Consider the following 18,620-nt stretch of genomic DNA (forward strand, 5'->3'; position numbering starts at 1 on the left):
CTTGTATGGTGCCGGTGTCGCTTAGCCATTGAACCTTGTAGGGGTGAGGGTGCTTCATCTTGACCAATTGGAGCTTGGAGCATAGTTCTTCACTTGCTAAGTTGTGGCAACTCCCTCCATCGATGATGACCTTGACGGATCGTCCATTGAAGCCGGCCTTGGTGTGAAAGATATGGCATCTTTGATCTTCATCTTGTTGATGTTGAAGAGTCAAGACCTTGGAGACAACAAGAGCGGGGCTTGAATCTTCATCGCAAAAGACTTGGTCATCTTCCTCTTCATTGCTCACGTGTCGATGCATGGCCACTTGCTCAAGAGCTTCCATTTCTCCTTCACTCATGGAGTCATAGGTTCAGTCGTTGTTGAGGATCATGGTGCGCTTGTTTGTGCACTCGAAGGACTTGTGGCCTTGGCCGCCGCATGTGAAGCATTTGATAGAACTTGTCTTGATGGTCTCATCGGGTGGAGTAGATGATGATGGAGCTTTCTTGAAGTTGTTTGTAGTAGGAGGACGACTTGAGCTTGTCGAAGCTTTCTTGTAACTTGACTTGTCGCCGTTGCTTGTAGAAGGCTTGGTTGAGGTAGAAGGTGTTGGAGTCATCGAAGCTTGATTGTTGGAGAGGCCATAGGACTTGGATGAGAACTTGGAATACTTGAAGTCGTCTTGTACTTGCCGTTCCGCTTTGGTAGCTTGATGCACTAGCTCGATGAGGTTCGAGTATGGTTGGAAGTCGGCGATCTTCTTGATAGGATGATTGAGTCCATTCAAGAACCTTGCCATAGTTTTCTCATCATCTTCTTTGACATTGGCTCGTATCATGGCAATCTCCATTTCCTTGTAGTACTCTTCAACGCTCTTGGTGCCTTGCTTGAGTTGTTGAAGTTTCTTGAAGAGGTCGCGGTTGTAGTAGTTTGGCACGAATCATGCTCTCATGACATCCTTCATTTGTGCCCAAGTAGTGATGGGTGGTTCACCTCTTGCCTTGCGGCGCTCAATTACTTGTTCCCACCAAATGAGGACATAGTCTTGGAACTCAAGGGATGCCATTGCGATCTTCTTCTCTTCTTCATAATTGTGCAAACGGAAGATCTTGTCAACTTTCAATGCCCATGAAAGGTATTCTTCGGGATCGTTGCTTTCGTTGAACTTGGGCATGGTGAACTTGAGCTTGCCACGGCGTTGCTCTTCATTGTGTTGGGGTCGGGGATGATAACGCCCATGTTGTAGATGATTGTTCAACTCGTGGTGCTCTTGACGCGGAGGGTTGTCAACCACGGGAGGTGATTTTGGGGGGAATATGGGGAATTTGGGAGGGATTTCGAGGTTGAGATGGTGGGGGAAGGCTAGATCTACTTGCAACGCAACAAATTCATGGATCAAAACCAACAAAACATCATCAAAACTCACAAAACACAAGAAAAATTTTTGGGGCTATTTTTGTGGGGATTTTCGGATTAGGACGAAAACAACAAAATCAAGCTAGAAAAACCTATAGGGGGCTCCGAAATCGTGATCAACCTTGCTCTGATACCAAGATGATGTAGGGTAGAGACCCTAATCGCCCGATCTTTCACAAAAGGAGAGGATCCCGGAAAGAACACGAAGAACACGAGGATGAACGGAAGGAAAACACAAGAGGAAATCACTAAACCGACACGAATAAGTCACACATGGGCTAGATCCTCGAGTACATAGAACGATACACGAATCCATGGACAACTAGGGACGATACACGGTAACCAGTTATTCTCCGTGAGGAGGTCTTGATGGGGCCGCCCAAGAGGGGGGTCTTGAATCCATGTAGATCTTCTCCGAAGAGGGTCCGCAGTCTCTCTCGAGGAGGAGATCGGTATGGATGAGCGAAGCTCTATCTCAAAGTATGAGCTAAACCAACGCTACCCCTAGCTAGGATAAATGGGGGGGGGTCTATTTATATTCTAAGTGCAAAAGGGGGCGAAGTGAAGGGGTACATGGGCCTCGGGCCCGAATCTGGACACAGCCAGGTACCGGACGTCCGCTGGGGACCGGTCGTCCGGTGTCTCAGGAGCGGCCGGACGTCCGGTGTCCTCCGGTCGTCCCTGGATCTGCTCTGTGATGGGGGTGCCGGACGTCCGGTAGCTCCGGACTTCCGCTGATGTTGGCTCGGGTGCTGGTGCGCCGGTCGTCCGGTCCGGACCGGACGTCCGCTCGTTCGCTTCGGGTGCAGGCGCACCGGTCGTCCGGTCTGGGCCAGACGTCCGCTCGCTGGGGTTCGGCTGAGGCTTCAGGCGCCGGACGTCCAGTCCTGGCCGGTCGTCCGGTGGCTGGGACTTTTCCTGCATCTCTTCTTCTTCTCCGTCTTCTCGTCCATCTTCCTCTTCTTCTTGTCCTTGCTCCTTAGCTTCTCCATTGTACCTGAGTATGCACAAAGTATCCATATGAGGTAGTAGCCATGCTTCATGCGCATCGAAGTGGAATTCTGAGAGGAGAGATGTCACCTCGGTTTCAAGGGCTCTTGCACGTGATCGAGTCATGGGTCCGGTAGGCACTTGATGAGACGATGGTAGGTCCATGTGGATGACCTTGGGATGCTCCGAATCAATCTCCGTGCGCAGTTGACCTACCCGGATCATCCGGACCTTGACCTGGATCATCTGGCTACCTCTGCCGAAACTGCATTTTCTGCAGTTTTTGTACACCGCCACCTACGCCTTCGCATACCCACTTCCACCACTACCCCCACCTAACTTCCGCAAACCCCTAGATTCCAACAATATCACTGCTTCCCGCTACCACCATTTGACTTTGGTTTTGAGAATTTGAGTTGTGGTTCATCGTTTCCTAGGGTGTTTCGGCTAACTAGGAACGGTTCAACATCGACATCACCGCCGCTCACAAGGACTCGTCATCGACAACAACTACTCATCCATTTTGACACCCCAACCGTAAGCAGGGACGGTAACTTCGATGACACCTTTGTGTACTCCTTGCCATTATATTTATAACCGCATAGCCCGTTTTGCGTCACTTACCCATCTAGACTAGCCATTTGAGTATTGCCGGCAACGCTACTTGTTCACATTAGTGATCATAGTTCCCATAGCATACATACCATATCATCTTGATATCCTCAGCTTGGTATCATCATATCATCTCTTGTGTCACAAGGTTGTCTTCGCATATACACAATTGCTATCTTGGTTCATGATGTTTCGCATAATAGGCCAAGGAAAGAGTTCAAAAGAGAAAGAGCCAAACAAGCTTTTAAGAAAAAGAGAAAGATAAGCAAAGAGCTTTTAAGAAAGAACCATAACATCATACTACATGAAGATTGTCATACTCGATCATCTAGGATCATATCACCGGAGTCATACTCGATCATCTTGGATCATATCACCGGAACACCATACATATAGCATACTTGGGATAGAAGTCATTGCATTTTTTCTTAGTAGGTTGTGCACAAGTATCGTATCCGCCTATTGTGCAATCATGCTAGCATCTCTCCAGAGTTGTGTAACAACCGCATTTTCTATGGATTCCACATTTCCGCTCATTTTTGGATTGCACAACGCCATTTATCTATTTGTGTGTGTGTTTCCGGGTACCACTAGTTGCTATTGGTCTACTTGTTGCATTTGCGAATTTGCGAATCTTTCTCAACATTATTGAGCCTTACTAACAATGGCATCAAATTTTGTGCCACTATCCTCACCAAGCTCCACCAAAAGGCTTTATTTGTGTAGGTGTGAGAACCGACAAGAATTGGTATCAATTGTGCTATTTCCTTGCTACACTATTGAGTGATCATTGATCCATCTTCAACTTCGGTCAAGGTACATTTGGTATAGTTCTTCTCTTTCTCCCACTCACATATTCTCTTGGAATGATGGATAGGCCAAGTGATTCTACCAATCCAATCTTCCTCGAGCAAGACAACGACCCGAACACCAACGTCACTAATAACCACCTCTTCGGTGCACAAAGAGCTTTGCATCAAGAACAACAAGCATTGAGTGACCGCATCGAGAATCTCGCCACCGACTTGTGCCTCTCCGAGCGACGTACAAGAGACTTCTTCGAAAACAAGGTCGATGAACAAAAACAAGAGAACAATGCAAGAATGGACAAGATACGTTCCTTGTTGGTCAACCACTCTTATACCACTTTGTCCTACTCAAGATGGAGCCACTCGAGTCGACACTCCAACGACACCATCTCCGGCTCAAGTACACCGACATTGAACACTCTTTGTCGAGCCGCGCGACAAGACCATCAAGTAAACCACAATCCTCTACACGGAACCGATCCTCAAGAGAAACTTCTAGCGCAAGAACATCAACATCGTCAAAATCAAGCTACTCTTGCGCAAGCACAAGAAAGGCAATGCCTACGCCAACAAGAGGAAGAGCGAGCACACCAACACCAAGACGAACAAGATGTCAAGGCTCAACATCTTCAACAACAACAGCGTGAAGCACAAGCACTCGAGGTGCAACATTCCCTCCGAGACACAAGCCGCGCCGTAGCCGCACGCAACCGGCATACTCATGAGCAAGAAGAAGCACTTTGTGAAGAAGTTCAAGAGAGGAACTATCAAGCTCGATTGCACCGACAAGTTCCCCAAACACCTCCACAAGCTCGACAAGAACCCCAAGTTCACCAAGAGCAACAAGACAATGGGAATCCTCCATGCCAAGAGCAACATGAGGTTGACAATACTCCACGTCAAGGACGTCATCACCCCGACCTCAACACAATGAAGAGCAATGCTATAGCAAGCTCAATTTCACCATGCCCAAGTTCACCGGAAGCAATGACCCCGAAGAGCAACTTTCATGGGCATTGAAGGTTGACAAGGTCTTCCATTTGCACAACTATGAGGAAGAGAAGGAGATCGCCAAGGAATCCGTTGAGTTCCAGGACTATGTACTCATTTGCTGGGAGCATGTCATTGAGCGACGAGAAGTAAGAGGTGAACCACCCATCACAACTTGGGCGCAAATGAAGGATGTCATGCGAGCATGTTTTGTGCCAACCTACTACAACCGCGACCTTTTCAAGAAGTTACAACTCCTCAAGCAAGGAACAAAGAGCGTTGAAGAGTACTTCAAAGAAATGGAGATTGCCACGATATGAGCCAATGTCACGGAAGATGATGAGTAAAATATGGCATGTTTCTTGAATGGACTCAATCATCCTATTAAGAAGATCACCGACTTCCAACCTTACTCCAACCTCATCGAGCTAATGCACCAAGCCACGAAGGCGGAGCGACATGTGGAAGATGACTTCAAGTATGCCAAGTTCTCCTCCAAGCCCTATGGCTTCTCCAACACCCAAGCTTCAACGACTCCACCGACTTCTACCTCAATCAAGCCTTCTACAAGCAACTGCGACAAGTCAAGTTACAAGAAAACTTCGACAACCTCAAGTCGTCCTCATACTACAAGCAACTTCAAGCCAAGAGCTTCCTCATCTACAACTCCACCGGATGAGACCATCAAGATAAGTTCCGTCAAGTGCTTCACATGCGGCGGCCGAGGCCACAAGTCCTTCGAGTGTACCAACAAGCGCACAATGATTTTCAATGACGACGATACATACGACTCCATGAGTGAAGGATAAATGGAAGCCCTTGAGAATGTGGCTATGCACCAGCAAGTGAATGAGGATATATGATCAAGTCTTTTGTGATGAAGATTCGAGCCCCTCTCTCGTTGTCTCCAAGGTCTTGACACTTCAACATCAGACAGACGAAAACTAAAGATGCCATATCTTCCACACCAAGGCCGTGATCAATGGAAGGTCCGTGAAGGTGATCATCGACGGAGGAAGTTGTCATAACTTGGCAAGTGAAGAACTATGCTCCCAGCTGTGATTGGTCAAGACGAAGCATCCCCATCCCTACATGGTGCAATGGTTAAGTGACTTCGACACTATTCAAGTGGAGCAAGTTTTCTTGTAAGATAGGAGCATATGAAGACACATTGGAATGTGATGTCATCCCAATGTCCGTTTGCCCCCTCCTACTTGGACGACCATGGAAATTTGACCGCGGTGTCATCCACAATGGGTGTACAAACAAATATAGCTTCAAGATGAAGGGTAAGGAGTATGTGCTACAACCTATGTCTCCAAGTCAAGTGATCACAGACAAGCAAGCCACCCGTCGTGGAGAGAATAGTGAGAGAGCAAACCACCACAAAGAGAGTGAGCTCCACAAGCCAAAATTGAGTGCCTCCACGATGAGCGACAAGAAAAACCTAGTGCTATTTGCCACCAAAAGTGAGATGAGAGAAGTGTGTGAGAACCCATCAAGTGTTATGCACTATGTCCTATTGTGCAAGGACGAGGCAGCAAAAGCTAACACCTCTCACAATCTACCTTTAATGTTATATTCTCTATTGCAGGAATTCCAAGATGTATTTCCCGACGAGCTACCTCTGGGTCTACCTCCACTACGAGGCATCGAACAACGGACCGACCTCATCCGCGGAGAACCTCTTCCTAACAAGGCTCCCTACTGCGTCAACCCCGAGGAAACCAAGGAGATCCAACGACAAGTATAACAACTCATCGACAATGGTCACGTACGAGAAAGCTTGAGCCCTTGTGCCATCCTGAAGATCCTTGTTCCCAAGAAAGATGGTACATATCGCATGTGTTCTGATTGTCGTCCTATCAATGCCATCACGATTAGATACCGTTACCCTATTCCTTGCCTTGATGATATGCTAGATGAGCTTAGCGGAGCGACAATTTTCTCTCAAATTGATCTTAAAAGTGGCTACTATCAAATACGCATCCAAGAAGGTGATGGATGGAAAACCGCATTTAAGACCAAATTTGGCTTATATAAATGGCTTGTAATGCCAATGAGTTTATTCGAAGCACCCGGTACCTTCATGAGAGTCATGCATTATGTTCTTTGACCCTATATTGGTGTATTTGTTGTGGTCTATTTCGACGATATTCTTGTGTTCAGCAAATCACTAAAAAAATCATGTCACCCATTGAGGGAGTCCTGGATTAGGGGGTTTCCGGACAGCCGGACTATATCCTTTGGCCGGACTGTTGGACTATGAAGATACAAGATTGAAAACTTCGCCCCGTGTCCGGATAGGACTCTACTTGGCATGGAAGGCAAGCTAGCCAGTTCGGATATGGATATCTCCTCCTTTGTAACCGACCTTGTGTAACCCTAACCCCTTCTGGTGTCTATATAAATAGGAGGGTTTTAGTCCGTAGGACAACATACAATCATACCATAGGCTAGCTTCTAGGGTTTAGCCTCTCCGATCTCGTGGTAGATCAACTCTTGTAATACTCACATTGTCAAGAATAAATAAAGCAGGACGTAGGGTTTTACCTCCATCAAGAGGGCCCGAACCTGGGTAAAACATCGTGTCCCCTGCCTCATATTACCATCCGCCTTAGACGCACAGTTCGGGACCCCCTACCCGAGATCCACCGGTTTTGTCACCGACATTGGTGCTTTGATTGAGAGTTACTATGTGTCGTCGCCGTTAGGCTTGATGGCTCATACGATCATCGATAGCGATGCAGTCTAGGGTGAGACTTTTCTCCCCGGACAGATCTTTGCGTTCGGCGGCTTCGCACTGCGGGCCAACTCGCTTGGCCATCTGGAGCAGATTGAAAGTTATGCCCCTGGCCACCAGGTCAGGTTTGGAAGCTTAAACTACACGGCCGATATCCGCGGAGACTTGATCTTCGATGGATTCCAGCCCCTGCCTTGTGCGCCACGCGGTCACGATGAGTACGATTTAGCTCTACCATCGGATAGTGTTCAAGAAATCGCACCGGCAGCCGTTGCGACCCTTAATTCGGAGCCAGTTGTGTCATCCACGGATGGGTGGATAGACCCCGCCACGGAGGCCGTATCCTCAGCGGCGATCGAGCCGAATATTGACCTTACCCTTCACGAGAGCCGTGTTGCCAAACTGCTGGATCCTTCTCCGGTCGTGGACTCCGAACTGCCTGCGCCTGTTCCCGTCGAATCCGATTGGGCGCCGATCATGGAGTTTACCTCTGCGGATATTTTTCAGCACTCGCCCTTCGGCGACATACTGAACTCATTAAGGTCTCTCTCCTTGTCAGGAGGATCCTGGCCGAACTATGTCCGGCAGGATTGGGATGCGGATGACGAAGAAATTCGCCGCCCACCCACCACCCACTTAGTAGCCACTGTCGACGGCTTAACCGACATGTTCGACTTCGAAGACATCGACGGTATGGACAATGATGCAGGAAACGAACAGGAACCATTGCCCACAGGGTAATGGACGCCCACTTCATCACATGACGTATACATGGTGGACACACCCAAAGAAAACAACGACGAGGAACGGAAGGACGGAGCGAAGGGTTGTTCCCTCGAGAAGCAGTCAAAGTGGCGTCATAAACGCCGCTCCAAATCCTGCCTCGGCAGAAATAACGATCATATAGACCCAGCGATAGAGTAGGGTGAACCATCGCCCGACCATGGCAGCACGGGGAATCAAACCAAACAACCCAACTCCGTCAAAGATAATAGTCCGAACGACACCACACCGGACAGGCGCCAGGAGCAACATAATGCCCACCAATGGCTTGTTCCCATGGCGAGGAGTCTGAAAAAACAGAAGCAAAGGCTCAAGGATGCACAAGACAGACTCAAAATCAAATGGAGTTAAGTACTCAACACTGCAGCGAAGTACCACAGTAATCTCCACACCAAGAGCTATCTGAAGCGAAAGTTGCTACCTGAATTTGATGAGGAGGCCTTATATCCTCCACAATTAAAAAATAAAACGGCCATCTGGTCGGATAGACGACCTCATAGCCAACATAAAGCGGCAAACGACACTGCACATAAACCAGTACGCGATCCGCGTAAGGGCTCGCATCAAAAGGACGGCGCAACCAGATCCATCTATGGACCATGCAAGTGCGCTCCAACATACAATGCAACACAACAAACATCCGAACACCACGGTACACCCAAATACAGGGGTGCCGCGCACCCCCTATATTTCACCGACGAGGTGCTGGACCATGAATTTCCAGAGGGATTCAAACCCGTAAACATAGAGGCATACGACGGAACAACAGACCCTGGGGTCTGGATTGAGGACTACATCCTCCATATCCATATGGCTCGAGGAGATGATCTCCATGCCATCAAGTACTTACCCCTCAAGCTCAAAGGCCCAGCTCAGCACTGGCTTAAAAGCCTCCCCGAAAACTCCATCGGAAGCTGGGAAGAGCTCGAAGACACCTTTCGGGCAAATTTTCAAGGGACATATGTCCGACCACCGGATGCAGAGGATTTAAGTCATATAACTCAACGGCCCGGTGAGTCAGCCCGAAAACTTTGGAACAGGTTCCTCACTAAAAAGAACCAAATAGTCGACTGTCCGGATGCCGAAGCCTTAGCAGCTTTGAAGCATAGCGTTCGAGACGAATGGCTTGCCAGTCACCTCGGTCAAGAAAAGCCGAGAAGAATGGCAGCATTAACAAGACTCATGACCCATTTTTGCGCGGGAGAGGACAGCAGGTTAGCCCGATGCAGCACCAGCGACCCAAGTACATCCGAAGTCAGGGATGGAAACGAGAAATCACGACGCAGCAAGAATAAGCGCTGGAATAAAGAAGACAGCCCGAAGAGCACGGCGGTAAACGCCAGATTTAGAAGCTCTCGGCCAGGTCAGCAGAAGCCGCCCTCCAAAGGCAACAGAGACGAACTGTCCAGCCTAAACAAAATTCTAGACCAAATATGTCAGATCCATAGCACCCCTGATAAACTTGCAAATCATACCCACAGAGAATGTTGGGTCTTCAAACAGTCCGGAAGCTCAACGCCGAACACAAGGGGCAGGATACACCAAGTGAAGATGAGGACGAGCCTCGCCAGCAAAGCACAGGGGAACATAAGAAATTCCCACCAGAAGTCAAAACAGTCAACGTGTTACACATGATAAAAGGGAGAAACAAAGCGGCACCTTTAGAAAACATGCCCAAGGGCCTATCACCGCGGAGCTCCGCCACTGGTCGTCCCAATCGATCACCTTCGACCATCGGGATTACTCGGCAAGTATCCGGCATGCAGGATGGGCTGCCTTGAAATTAGATCCAATAATTAACGGAAAAAACTTCACACGAGTCCTGATGGACGGCGGCAGCAGTTTAAATCTGATATATCAGGACACAGTCCGCAAAATGGGGATAGACCCAAAAAACTTTGCCGCAACAATGCTACCTTTAAGGGAGTAACGCCAGGCCCGGAGGCTCATTGCAGGGGCTCCCTGATACTAGACGTTATATTCGGCTTCCCCAATAACTTCCACAGCGAAAATTTGACTTTCCACGTCGCTCCGTTCCAAAGTGGCTATCAAGCACTACTTGGACGCGAAGCTTTCGCTCGCTTTAACGCAATACCGCTTTACGCTTCCCTCAAGCTCAAGATGCCCGGTCCACGCAGCATCATTACAGTAAATGGAAATATTGAGAGTTCCTTGTTCGCCGAAGATGGTGCGGCCGCCTTGGCCGCCGCACACTAAACAGCCTCACCAACTCAAGCATTTGACAGGTCATTAAGACCACGGACGCGGTTAGACGAGTCCGGCGCAGCTATACGTAATTAATACAGGTTTGATGGCTATACCCCTATTACAATACAAGGGGCTCAACACGCGCCAAAGTGGCAATATGGCTCACCTTTACTCATTTTGAACTATATATTGTTTATTTAGTATAACTTAACTTTTGCACGGCAACTTTTCAATTAAGTTCCTCTCTTTTTTAGATGACCATCATGCTACACCCGTCTAGGATATGGCACAATGGAGACACAGGGGCAGACGTGCAGTAGGGACCCGTTCCAAGGATTCTTTGTAGATTAAGACCCTGCGTAAACCTTTTTTACTGTCTCTTGTTGATTTACATACCTTGAATTCTCAGTACAATCGAGAAGGATGCTGACGTCATGGCATGTGGCCACGCCAGAATAATGCACGTACCTGGACACGAGGGGCTTATTGCAAAGGGTACTGTTTAGACCCGGTTTACACCATAAAGACCGAATACCTTAGGGAGTGTTCGGCGTCGCGAGTTTGGCCTTATATGCATCAGCTCCGAATCATGTCTTTGGTCAACTATTGGGTTTGCCCGGCTCCTGTGTTTTGCTGCCTTACGTTCCGCTCTATCGGCTAAGGTAGCACCAGGAGAACTACTGCGATTGCGCCCTGGTTCATCTGGACGAGCACCTCAGTAGAGAAGCCAAAAACTTACTGTCATGATATAGCATGAGACTGGTCAACCCCTCGATGACCTATTGGAATCTTCGGGATTCCTCCGCATTAACGAAGGGCCGTTTCCCGGCCAGGCATGTGCGCACCCCGAATCCGGATGAGTGCGGAGCCACCAGGGGCTATATAGTAGCCCCACTCTCAAACTCCTCTTGCTAAGTGAAAGAGTTAAAGCATTATAGTCTGGTTGACTAGTTCGCTATGCTATCACCTCCTTAATAGGACCAAGACGTTGGATTAAGTGTGAATACGCGTCTTCTGCGAACACCCCGCATTATATGCGTGGGGGCTGAAGCCGACGACTCCAATCTTTCAGGTTATATACATGTATACATAAACGGCCGCACAGGAGGCATCACAATACTTTCGGGCAAAAGTATAAATACAACCTTGATAAATTCAATAAAACGTTGTTTTTACAATGGGAATACATGTCACTCAAACATAAAATTCTTCGAGCACTGGGCCTCTATCGAACGAGCGCCCTCAAGAACTTCTTCAACGTAGTGCTCGGCAGCCACTCGGCCTATGGCTGAACCTTGCACCGCGACAGTGGTGGCATCCATCTCCGCCCAGTATGTTTTGACACGGGCAAGGGCCATCCGCGAGCCTTCTATGCACGCCGACCTCTTCCTCGCATTAATGCATGGCACCGCACCAAGGAACTGCCGCACCAAGCTAAAATAGCTGTTCGGCTTTGGCCTTTCCGGCCATAGATGATCCACGACAGACCTCAGGGCGAGTCCGGACAATCTATTGAGTTCAGCCCATTCGGCAAGCTGATCAGTCAATGGAAGCGGACGCTCTAGAACGATAAATTGTGACCAGAACATCTTGTCCACTTCACGATCCGTTTGATCTCGGAAGTATTCGGACGCATCGACAGCGCTCGCCACTAAGTCCAGATATGCGTCGGCCGAACTCCACAGCCGATCCAGAGGGGCATACCGCCGATCGCCGAACTTCCTCCGCAGCATAAAGGGCTTCCCAACCACAATGTCCCCGGCTTCACGCAATTCCTCCTTCTTCGCTCTCATTGCAGAGTGGGTGTCTTTGGTCGCCATTGTGGCCTTTTCGAGGTCCGTAGCCTTCGCCCGGTTTTCTTTTTCAAGAAACTGACAGCGGTCGGCAGTGTCTTTTAACTTCACAGCCATCTTGGCCATTATCGGTGTCAAAACCGGCGGATCTTGGGTAGGGGGTCCTGAACTGTGCGTCTAGGCCGGATGGTAACACGAGGCGAGGGACACGAAGTTTTACCCAGGTTCGGGCCCTCTCGATGGAGGTAAAACCCTACGTCCTGCTTGATTAATATTGATGATATGGGTAGTACAAGAGTATATCTACCATGAGATCGGAGAGGCTAAACCCTAGAAGTTAGCCTATGGTATGATTGTTGTTGTGTATGTTGTCCTATGGACTAAAACCCTCCGGTTTATATAGACAACGAAGAGGGTTAGGGTTACACAAAGTCGGTTACAATGGTAGGAGATCTACATATCCGTATCGCCAAGCTTGCCTTCCACGCCAAGGAAAGTCCCTTCCGGACACGGGACGAAGTCTTCAATCTCGTATCTTCATAGTCCAGGAGTCTGGCTGAAGTTATAGTCCGACCATCCGGAGACCCCCTAATCCAGGACTCCCTCAGTAGCCCCTGAACTAGGCTTCAATGACGACGAGTCCGGCGCGCAGATTGTCTTCGGAATTGCAAGGCGGGTTCCTCCTCCGAATACTTCATAGAAGATTTTGAACACGAGGATCGTGTCCGGCTCTGCAAAACAAGTTCCACATACAACTGTAGAGAGAATAATATTTACACAAATCTAATCTGCTAACGTATTCCGTAGTGTGACACACCACGGCCAAGCCTTTATCCGAGTCATTTTATTATCCCACCTCAGCGCGTCATGCGAGGCGGTTTCCTTGGCATGTCTTGTTAAAGCAGAGATCGTGTCCCCTTATTCCGGGATTCTCATCAATACGGGCGTGGGTAACCCAACCGCTTCTAGGACTCCTAGATTATAGGCAAGTCCAAACCGACACGGAGAGGACTCTTGATATTCACCCTCTTTATAAAGGGGACAAGGCTTTTATTTTTCCCTCCCGTGCTCTATCGAATCCTTCCCCCACCTCAAGCTCAAACGCCCGAAGTTCAGGTCAGGTGCTCCGAACCTTCAGTCATGTCCGGATCTAGCTTTCAAGGCCGATGGGTGCCTTCCTCCGTCACGGAAGAAGACATCAAAAAGTTGAGGGAGGCTAGATATCTGACCGTTGAGATTTTGCATCGGCTGCCTCCCCGAGGGCAGGTCGTCCCCACCCCTGAACCCAGCGAGAATGTCGTGTTCGTCTCCCACTTCCTCCGAGGTCTAGGCCTTGCTCTGGATCCTTTCGTCAGGGGTTTGATATTTTATTACGGGCTAGACTTCCATGATCTAGTTCCGGACTCCTTTCTTCATATCACGACATTTATTGTCGTGTGTGAGGCCTTCCTCCGGGTTACCCCTCACTTAGGCCTATGGCTCAAGACCTTTGAAGTAAAGCCGAAGATGATCGAGGGGCAACATGTAGTGTGTGGAGGTGCCTCAATACGCAAGATGACAAGAGCTCCGTGGCCCAAAGGTTCCATCCCAGAGGTGTCTGAATTGTGGCAACATGAGTGGTTCTACATCACGGCTCCTAGAAGTGCCAATTGGGCGGTCGTCCCTGTTTTCCGCTCGGGCCCTCCACCACAACTGATGTCATGGATCAGCAGAGGTCTGAGCTAGGGTCCAGCCAATGACGTGCCTATACTGCAAAGCCACATTCAAGATCTCTTCAATGGAGATTTCAGTTTGGTTGCGGTAATACAAGTTATGCTGGTTCGTCAAGTCCAGCCTTGCAAACGCCGGCATCTTCGCCTGTGGGAGTTCAATCCCGAGGGATCGAGTGTCATTCAAAATTTTCTCGGCCTGACGCATGAGGAGATGTACAAGTCATTCTTCGGACCTCAGGTGGAGTGTCCAGAAATCACCGAGGACGTGGGCCTAAGTAGTAACCGTGCCACCGAACAGGTAAGGCATCTTCCGGCCAAACATACTATCTCTCCTTTGTTATGAAGCTATTTCTGAGAGTTCGCTTTTTGACCAGGACTGGCTAACAAAGGCGAAGTTGATTCGGTGTTCGGCCCCCCTCCCTGAGGGTTTGGAAAATCCGGTATTGGAAAAGATGCTCCAGACCGCACCTTGCCCGGAGCCCTTGAAGGAAGATACTGTGGAGGATAATACAGGCCGACGCGGGCCCCCAACGCTGCCCATTCTAACCAAGGGAGCGAGCGTCTCCATGAAGGAAGACGACCAGAAGAGGAAAAGGACTGCGCCTGGGGATTCGGAAGCAGAAGCTTCCAAACGGGAGAAGAAGTCTCCCACAGAGGGTCCTACCTTGGGGGGCGCTGTTGCCGCACAAAGTGTGCGGGGGGATCGATTCTCCCGCGAGTCGTAAGTGACCCGAAATACTTTAATAGTACAGATATGCCATCTTTTTCTTCTGAGAGAATAACCACCGCATATATTTTTGTAGTTCGGGCCTTAGCCCCTCTCAAATGAGCTCGTCTTCGGGGGATCTTCTTCCAGAGATGATGGAGAGCGAAACGCCTCCTCCAGACTCCTCTGCTCCGAAAGTGGGTGACCCTGAAGTGTTGTCGCGGAGGGCCTCTCCGAGTCCGGTGAGGCCAGAAGATAATCCCATTAACCCCCCGAAGCTCCCAGTGCCCGGCTCCCGAAGAGAGCAGACAAAAGAGTCCGGCACCGTCTAGTGTGTGATCGGATGTTCTGAGGGAATTGGTGGGGCGAGGGGCCATCTCAGATGAACACCGTGTGTTGATGAATATGGTGATGGAGAGAATCTCGTCCGCCGAAAGCAGATTGCATGAAGCTTTTATGAGTCTACTGATAGGCTTTGAGGTACGTAAAAGAATGTATGATAGTCCTGCACATGCTAGGTGTGCCCTGTGTAGATAGTAGCCCCTGAGACTCTGGTTGTCGTCGAAAACGACGACGAACAGAGGATCATATTCCCAGGTAATAACCATACTGCCTCTATGTGCAGGTGATGGAAGCTCCGGTGGCTAGCTGGACTAGCGAGTTTGCCCATTTAGAACGGCAGTTGGATGCGGCAGACGCCGACATCGAGCTTGTTAACTAAAGGCTTGGCGAGGCACAGGGTAAGTGTTATTATCTGGTAAACGCCACATAGGAAGGGCAGTATGATGCCCGTATCTTTAATATATTGTGACTGCAGATGGAGCTGCCACTGTTGAGGCCTTGCGGGCAGAACTTGCCCGAGCCAAGGAACAAGCGAGGTTGGGTAATGCGGCTGCTTTGAAGGCGGCCGAAGAGTTGCAAGCCAAGAAGGCCGCGCATGGCGAGAGCCGAGACAAGATGGCCAAGATGGCCAAAGAATTAAAAGCCACCGCCGACCGTTGCCGGGTTCTTGAAAAGGAAAACCAAGCGAAGGCATCGGACCTTGAGAAGGCTGCTGCGACGAGAAAGGACCTCCGCTCTGCTATGAGGGCAAAGAAGGAGGAGCTGTGGGAAGCCGGGGATATTGTAGGTGGGAAATCCTTTATGTTGCAGAGGAAGTTCGGAGATCCATGGTATGCCCCTCTAGATCGGCTGTGGAGTTGAGAGGATGTATATATGGATTTGGCGGCGAGCGCTGCCGATGCGGCCAAGTATTTCCAGGGTCAGACGGACCGTGAAGTTGACCAGCTGTTTTGGAGACAATTCCATTTACCCGAGCGTCCGCTTTCATTGAATGACCAATTAGCCGAATGGGCCGAACTAAATAGGTTGTTCGGACTCTCCATGAGGTATGTTGTGGATCAGCTATGGCCGGAAAGGTCAAAACCGAACAACTATTTCAGCTTGGTGCAGCAGTTCCTTGACGTGGTGCCGCGCATTAATGAGATGAAGAGGTCGGCGTGCATAGAGGGCGCACGGATGGCCTTTGCCCGTGTTAAAGCATACTTGGCAGAGATGGATGCTACCACTGTTGCAGCGCAAGATTCGGCCATAGGTCAAAGGGCTGCTGAGCACTACTTTGAAGAAGTTCTTGAGGGTGCTCGTTTGATAGAGACCCAGTGCTCAAAAAATATTATGTTTGAGTGATATGTAATCTCATTGTAAGCGAAATGCATTTATAAATTTTTATAAGGCTATTTTTATACTTTTTCCTGAAAGTAATATGATGCCTCCTGGGCGGCCATTTATGTATACATGTGTATAACCTGAAAGATTGCAGCCGTCGGCTTCAACCCTCACGCATATAATGCGGAGGTGCTCGCAAAAACACGCGTTCACACTTAACCCAACGTCTTGGTCCTATTAAGGAGGTGATAGCGGAGCGAGCGAGGCAACCGGACTATAATGCTTTAGCACTTTCACTTAGCCATAGGAGTTTGACAGTGGGGCTACTAAATAGCCCCTGGTGGCTCCGCACTTTCCCGATCCCGGGGTGCATACATGCCTGGCCACAAAACGGCCCTTCATTAAGGCAGAGGAATTCTAACATTCCAATAGGTCATCGAGTGGTTGACCAGTCTCACGCTATATCATGACAGTCAGTTTTCAGCTTTCTCTACTGAGGTGCTCGTCCGGATGAACCAGGGCACAATCGCAGTAGTTCTCCTGGTGCTACCTTAGCCGGTAAAGCGGAACGTAAGGCACCAAAACATAGGAGCCGGGAAAACCAAACATTTGACCAAAGACAATGATTCGGAGCTGATGCATAAAGGGCCAAACTCGCGACGCCGAACACTCCCTAAGGTATTCGGTCTTTGTGGTATAAACCGGGCCTAAATAATGGCCTTTGTAAGAAGCCCCTTGTGTCCAGGTACGTGCATTGTTCTGGCATGGCCACATGCCAAGACGTCAGCATCCTTCTCAGCGGTGGATATGTATCAACAAGAGACAGTAAAAAAGGTTTACGCAGGGTCTTAATCTAAAAAGAATCCTTAGAGCGGGTCCCTGCTGCACGTCTGTGCCTGTGTCTCCGTTTTGCCGTATCCTGGACGGGTGTGGCACGATGATCGTCTGTAAAAGCGAGGAATTTAGGTGAAAAAGTTGTCGTGCAAAAAGATAGTTTGTTAAAGAAACCATGTATAATTCAAGATAAGAAGAAATTGCCACTTGTCTGCGCGTGTTGAGCCCCTTGTATTGACAAATAGGGGTGGGACCATTTATTTGGTATAAGTAGCGGCGCCGGACTCGATTAGTTGTGTTTGAGGTCTTGACGACCTATTGGATGCTTTCGCTTGTCCGGGCGCCTTTAGTGTGCGGCTGCCAAGGTAGCCTCACTCTCTTCGGCGCGTAGAGATCGCTTGATATTTCCGTGCACTGTAATGATGCCACATGGACCAGGCATCTTGAGTGTGAGGGAGGCGTAGTGTGGTATTGCATTAAAGCGAGCGAAAGCTTCGCGTCCGAGCAGTGCTTGATAGCCACTTTGAAACGGAGCGATGTGGAAAGTTAAATGCTCGCGACGGAAGTTATCGGGGGAGCCGAATATAACTTGTAGTAGGAGGGAGCCCGTACAACGAGCCCCTGGGCCTAGCGTTACTCCTTTAAAGGTAGTATTGCTATGGCGAATTTATTTTGGGTCTAACCCCATCCCGCGGATTGTATCCTGATATATTAGGTTTAGGCTACTACCGCCATCCATCAATACTCTTGTGAAGTGATATCCGCCAATTACTGGGTCTAATACCAGGGCAGCCCATCCTGCGTGTCGGATACTTGCTGAGTAATCGCGATGGTGGAAAGTGATCGGTTGAGACGACCAGTGGCAGGACTTCGTGGTGATAGGCACTTGGGTATATTTTCCTGGGAGTGCCACGTTGTTTTTTCCCCTAATTACGTGTAACACGTTTATTGTTTTGACTTCTGGTGGAAATTTCTTTTGTTCCCCCGTGTCTTGCTTGGGGGGCTCGTCCTCGTCTTCACTTGGTGTATCCTCCCCCTTGTGTACGGCGTTGAGCTTGCCGGACTGCTTGAAGACCCAACATTCTCTGTGGGTATGATTAGCAGGTTTACCAGGGGTACTATGAATCTGACATACTTGGTCCAGAATTTTGTTGAGGCTGGACAATTCATCCCTGGTGCCTTTAGGGGGCGGCTTTTGACATGGCCGAGAGCTTTTCAATCCGGCATTTACTGCCGTGCCCTTCATGATGTCTTCTTTATTCTGGCATTTGTTATTGCTGTTGCGCGTGATTTCCCGTTTCCATCTCTAACTTCACATGTACTGGGGTCGCTGGTGCTGCATCTGGCTAGCCAGCTGTCCTCACCTACGCAAAAGCG

The 18,620-nt window shown here is 49.2% G+C and overlaps 1 protein-coding gene across 1 annotated transcript in view; it reads right to left on the bottom strand.

Annotated features, from left to right (window-relative positions):
- The window catches only part of LOC147979462 (uncharacterized), an 80,813-nt gene that overhangs the window by 16,710 nt on the left and 45,483 nt on the right, over positions 1-18,620 (bottom strand). The window lies entirely within an intron of this gene.

Source organism: Triticum urartu, chromosome 3A (assembly GCF_056163025.1).
Source record: "Triticum urartu cultivar PI428250 chromosome 3A, HENAU_Tu73, whole genome shotgun sequence".
Taxonomy (NCBI): domain Eukaryota; kingdom Viridiplantae; phylum Streptophyta; class Magnoliopsida; order Poales; family Poaceae; genus Triticum; species Triticum urartu.